Here is a 6,266-nt window from a genome sequence, read left to right as displayed (position 1 = left end):
AATAAAATCATTATTAAGACCCAATGAAAAAATTACAGAAATTATGCATAAACTTTCATGTTCCCCAAATTTCCAATCCAAAACTTAACCCAGATTCTTCAGACATAGATTTGTAATTCAGAGTCAGACTCGATTATTAGAATGAATGCATTAATCAGGGGTGAATAATGTTGGTGAAATCTCATCTAACCTTCCATAATAATAACATACATACACAAATAGCTGACAGCCACATCTCTGAAACACTATTAAATCTGAACTAAATGTTTATCTAGAACTCAAATAAATAGCTGCTTTTTGGTTTTATTTTTTTTAATATTTATCAGTCTCTCTTTTATTCCATACTTCTGGTTGAAAAACTATTCTATGTCATGCTAAACAAATGCATATTCTAGTGGCGGTGGGGGCTCGTTGGCATCTTCAGCAGCAGCCCTGCCTCCTGTGAAAAAAACCGAAGATGGAGCAGATCCACGCAGATGACGTTGCTGCAACATGACTGGAGGAGGAATTCTGGGAGTCAGCAAGGCTTAAAGCTGTCAGGTTTGAAGATCCCTGGGGTTTTTTTTCCTAAAGGGTTAGGGGTGCAAGGGTCTTGTAACTTGACAGCTTTAAGACTTGCGTGCTTCAATGCCAGAATTTCTGAGCCAACATTTTGGTTGCTAAGCAGGACCGTTGTTAAGTGATACTGATATTATATAACACTTTTAATTAAGCGGGCACCTTGAATAAACATAACTTTGAGTTTCAAATAACACTGATTTCGTTGTTGTCTTAGGTGACATCTGTGAAAAAAATTCAGGTGCTCAGGCATGAAAATGTGCCGCTCAAACACTATACTTTTCCGCTCACACTGAAAAAAAATTAGAGGGAACATTGCTTACAACCAATTGATTAATAACCATTTTGAAGTTAAGACGCTCAGAAAGGGTGCTTTATGGTCCACAAAGCATTTTCGGCCATCATAAAATATGTGCCGCTGATCCTCCAGTCACACGATAGTGATCTGAGTGCTTGTGTCAGCTAGCTGGATGCTTGTTGCCATAAAATAGAGGAGGAGAGAACTGTGGAGAAGTTTACATTGCAGCTTTGCAACTGCAATTACTTTCAAGGCCATATCACTTTGCTCTGATATGCAGTGGCCTCCGGTTGCCTAGCTAAAAGGGGGCTGGATTGTACACTGTATCTGTATCAGTGCTGATTTTGCTCTGTGCCTCAGAGCTTGCTTAAAACCATTTTCATTCAGTTTGCTCCTGGTAAAAGTACTTTTCTCTAAATCTATGGAGCCAATGATTTTTCTTTCCTAGTAATTGAACAGAGGCAGCCTTGACATTAAGCAAGCTCTGCTTTAATGGTCAACCAGGAGACAGCAGTCTACCATGCAGACCAAGCATCCAATGTCTAACGATGGGAGCGAGCTGGAGGAAACTGGAGCTACAGCCAGCTCTCCCACTAAAACACACCGGACTCGAAGTGAGACAGAATGGCAAGAGGAGCTGGACTTCAGCGAGAAGCCTATCAGGCTCAGTTGGGCGAGGGCATAGGAGAAATGAAAAACCTCCCCCTCCCGGAGAGGAGTTTAGAGGATGCCATGCTGAACAAAGTTCTGTTCCTGATTCAATAGGTTAGGGGGGAGTCAAAGAGCCCAAGAGCCTCTTGCACAGGCAGCTTCTCAAGGTCCCTGGGTCACTCCAGACCAAGCTGTGTAAGTCACTCCACCTGCACGGACCCTTTCTCGAAGGTACCGGGCCCAAAGGTCCCAGCCTTCGGTGATAAGTATGGGGGAGACCCTGAGCAATTGGGATTCTTCCTGGTGGAAGTCTAGAACTACATGCAGGAGTATGGGGCCAAATTGGAGATGGCAGAAGCCTGGATGAGTAACCATGGCCCTGGAAGTGGTGGCGGCTGAGTGGATGGTCTCCCTCCACATTGATAATGCCCCCCAACTGCAGAACTATGACCACTTTATTGCAGCCCTTCGCCAATGTTTTGAGGACCCACTGGCTGAACGCAAGACTAGAATAAAGGCTAGGATAAAGACCATCGCCCAAGGGTGATGGTTGATGCTCACGTACACCCAGGAGTTTTGAGAGTTGGCTTGCCAATTGGCCGCATGGTCTGAAAACATCGACTGCTTCAAAGATGGCCTCAATGATGACATCCACCACACCTGTGTCTCGCGCGGGGCCCCACGAACTCTACAATGCTGGTATGTGATGGCAGCAGAAGTGGAGATAAACCTTGCCCAGTACCGACACTGGAGGGCCAGCAGACAGGGTGAGTCCTTCCCTCCCACGTGTAAGAAACACCCCAGGAGCACAATGTGTCTCAAACGTGGGAGGGAGGGCACTGAGCTGCGGCATACCAATCCAGCAGACCCAACCTCAGTGCCATGGCAACTCTGAGGGAGGAAGCAACAAAACCAGCTCCAAGGACCCGAGAGAGAGCACTGAAATGTCTGGCAGTTGTAGAGTTCACCCCTCCTGGTTCTGAGGGGTTGGGAACTCCAACCAACTTAGGTGAAGCTAACAGCGACGGTGATGATGATCCCTGGATAAGTCGGCAGGTGACCAGTTACCTCCCTGTAGAGTTAGTGGTGTCCTCTTTGGGGGCCCAAAGGAGGATGGTGGCTTTATTGGACTTGGGCTGCACTAGGTACATAGTCAGTCCTGAAGTGGTTGAAAAATTGGGACTGAGATTCAAGCAGCTGAGAGTTCCCATAGTGTTTTACCAGCTAGATGAGACTGTAGCTGGAGGGGGCCCAGCTTATTTTATAACTGAATCAGTACAGATGAGAATGGGAAAGCATAAAGTGAGTTTTATAGTGGCCCCAGTGATGGAGAGGCCCCTCCTATGTGGACTGTCTTGGATGCAGAAATGGATCCCTGAAATGAATTGAGGGAGGAGGCTTTTAAAGATTCAGCAGAAAGTGGCCAAGGAAGAGGAAAAGATCCAAAAACCCAGCAATAAGAGAAATAAAGGGCAAAGGGAGCTCCGGGCAGCAGCTTGGGATCACTCAAGAAGTGAAGCCAAAATCCCAAAAGAGTACTGGGACTTGAGAGATTTATTTAGTGACAAAGGCGCTGATGTGCTCCCGCCCTATTGCCCAACGGACTGCAGTATTGAAATTTTTCCTGGAGCTAAACTCCCAAAGCCTAAACTTCACTTGATGACTCCATGCGAGCTAGGAGAGCTTTGAACCTTCATAGAGAAAAACTTAAAACATGAATTTATCCAACCAGCAAGATCACGAGTGGCAGCCCCAGTTTTAATCCGGGAGAAGAAAGAACTTCGTCTATGTGTTGATTATAGGAAACTAAATGCAGTGTGCATAGAAAATGTCTACCCTCTGCCACTGATGAAGGACATGTTGACCATCTAGCCAAAGGAAAATTTTTCACTAAGTTAGACTTGTGGCAAGCTTACTACCATATTTTTCAGAGTATAAGATGCACTGGAGTATAAGGCACACCAAGATTTTGAAATGGTAAATTTAAAAAAAAGTTTTTGCCCTCCTCAAAAAGTTTGTGCTTCTAGGGGCCGGGGAAGGCAAAAACATGATTGTGGGGGTTCTATCTTCCTTTTATCTACCCCTCCCACAGCACGGCAAGACTAAACAAATCTCTCTGTGCTTCCCCCCCCCCCTGACTGGCAACGACGCGGAGCCATTTGGTCCAAGCAGTGGCAGTCGGCATGCTGAATGGCTGCTGCCGCGCTTGACCAGGAATGATCCATTGGGTGAAAAGGGGTGAGGATCCCTTCCATTTGGATTAACGGTTACTCGCGGCAGCGCCTGAGCGGCAAAAAGGCAGCCCAAAGAAAACAACCAGGCAAGGTTGCTTCCTTGAAGAACCGGACTTGTTCACAGCCCTCTTTGTAACCCCGCTTCCTTAGTCTCAGGGCAAAAGCAGGTGCCATGCTCCAGGGAGGCTGACGACCTGGCGCTCCCGCAGTCCAAAGTTTTCTTTCCACCGCATGCTTCTTCCACCAGCCAAGATCCTAACAATGCCAATATCCAGAAAGTAGAGATCTAGTGTCCTGAGAAAAGCTTTCATGGAGAGGAGATTGTTCCTCTTCCCTTCTTCCACCTCCCACCCCCCAATCCCCTTGGATCTGTCATGCAGTGCTTATTGCTATTGCTACTATTGCACCCAGCTACTGTATCTCTTTGCTGCATGACAGATCGGGGCAGACGGGTTGGTGGGTAGAGGAAGGGAAGAGCAACGATCTTCTCTCCACAAAGGCCTTTCTCATGACAGTCCCCCACTTTGAATGGTGTTTCTTGTCATCTTGAACTTTAAAAACTGCTCTAGCTTCTTTTAGAGCCAGTCTGATCACTGGCCAAGTGGATTGTAGATTGTTAAGGGGGGGGGATGTCAGGTTCCTTAGCTGGTAGCTCTCGCCTAGGGTTGAATTCTTGTCCTGTGGCAACCTGAAATGGGTGAAGCCAGAGCTGCTGTGTAGAGTTGTTGTAAGCTACTTAAGCAAAAGGTAACAGATCAATCCAGTTGTTCTGTTGGTAGTTAATAAAACATCTTAAATATTGTTCCAATATGCCATTGGTCCTTTCAACCTCACCATTGTCATAGGACAGTGATGGCGAACCTATGACACGCGTGTCAGTGCTGACACGCGTAGCCATTTCGGGTGACACGCACATGCTCCCCAAACTTGTTTCAGCGGCAGCTCTCAGCCTGGGCGGCAGCGTCACACAGGCTGTGGAAGGAGGAGGAGGAGGAGGAGGAGGGAACCAACCAAAGAGAGGCTTTTACCGGGTCTGCGCCCCACAGCCAGGATCGTCCTTGCGCCTCAAGCCGCGTTTCTTCCTGCAAAGCCCTTCGGGCATCCCGAGAGTTCCGCTTGACGCCAGAAGGGCTTTGCAGGAAGAAACGCGGCTTGAGGCGCCAGGACGGTCCTGGCTGTGGGGCGCAGACTCGGTAAAAGCTCTCTTTGGTTCCCTCCTCCTCCCCCTCCTTCCACAGCCTGTGTGACGCTGCCGCCCAGGCTGAGAGCTGCCGCTGCCGCTGCCGCACAACTGAGGGAGGGAGAGGGAAAGCAGAGGTAGCCTCAAATTCCACCGTTGGGACAGGGGAAAGGGCTTGTCCCTCAAGAGTGGGGGGGGATAGAGGTGGGAAGAAGGGGCCCGGCCTGTCCCCAGCGCCCCCCACAGACGGATTACGGATCGAACGCTTCTCTCTCTGCAGCCTTTTTCTGCAAGTCCCAGCTACTCAGCGGGGCGTCATCATTTCCGGGGGGTTGCAGTTTTCCAGCTCAGATATCAGGATCCGCCGGGATTAAGTGGGAGAAAACGCCGCTGGCCGAGCGGAACAAACACATCCAAAGGTTAATCTTATTTTACGAAAACACAACTTCCAAAAGTCGATCGTGGCCTCCGTCAAGAAGCCCTTCCCCCACCCCCCACCCATTCTGGGGTCTTGGTGTGCCTCGGCTAAGATCCACCCCGGAAAGCAGAACGGGGGCAGCCCTCCTGTAATTCTGGCTGGGTTAAAGAGCAGGGATGGAGGAGCCATATCACACCTTCATTCAAAGGGTGGGGAGGGGGAGGCCCGATAAAGTCCCTCCCTTGGGGTGTCTGAAGTCCCAGCTGAAGCAGCCGAAGGAAAAAGGATAAGCATCCGTCGCTGCCCAATGGCGCTTGGGGGAACCCCGCTGGGCAGAGCCAGTCGAGGCTCATCCTGCAAATGAGGGTTTCCTTTGGGGAGGGCCAGGTGGTTTCAAGCACCCCAAACAGCCAATCTCTCTCTCTCCGTCCCCCTTCCTTTGCTCCTGGGGCTGCAGAACTTTCCATGGGCTCAACAGTAATTGAGTAAAATTCTAAGCCACTGCAGTAGCGGCTTTTTGGTTTTATTTTTTTAATATTTCTCAGTCTCTCTTTTAGTTGAAGAGTTGAAGTCCACAAGGCTTAAAGCTGTCAGGTTTGAAGACCCCTGGGGTTTTTTTCCTAAAGGGTTAGGGGTGCAAGGGTCTTGTAACTTGACAGCTTTAAGACTTGCACGCTTCAATGCCAGAGTTTCTGAGCCAACATTTTGGTTGCTAAGCAGGACCGTTGGTAAGTGATACTGATAATAATATCAAGGGCAACATACGAAATCGACTGATGAACAAAGAAGTTACTAAGCAGCTATGTTAAATAATTTGTTTTTGGTTTATTAAATACAATTATATTGCAATTATATATTTTTGTAGTTTAAACTATAAATTGCGCAAAATTATGTTTTTGTCGAAGTGACACACAACGCGAGTTATGC

The sequence above is a fragment of the Thamnophis elegans genome, chromosome 3, assembly GCF_009769535.1.
Source record: "Thamnophis elegans isolate rThaEle1 chromosome 3, rThaEle1.pri, whole genome shotgun sequence".
In the NCBI taxonomy this organism is placed as follows: Eukaryota; Metazoa; Chordata; class Lepidosauria; order Squamata; family Colubridae; genus Thamnophis; species Thamnophis elegans.
This window is presented reverse-complemented; position numbering follows the sequence as displayed.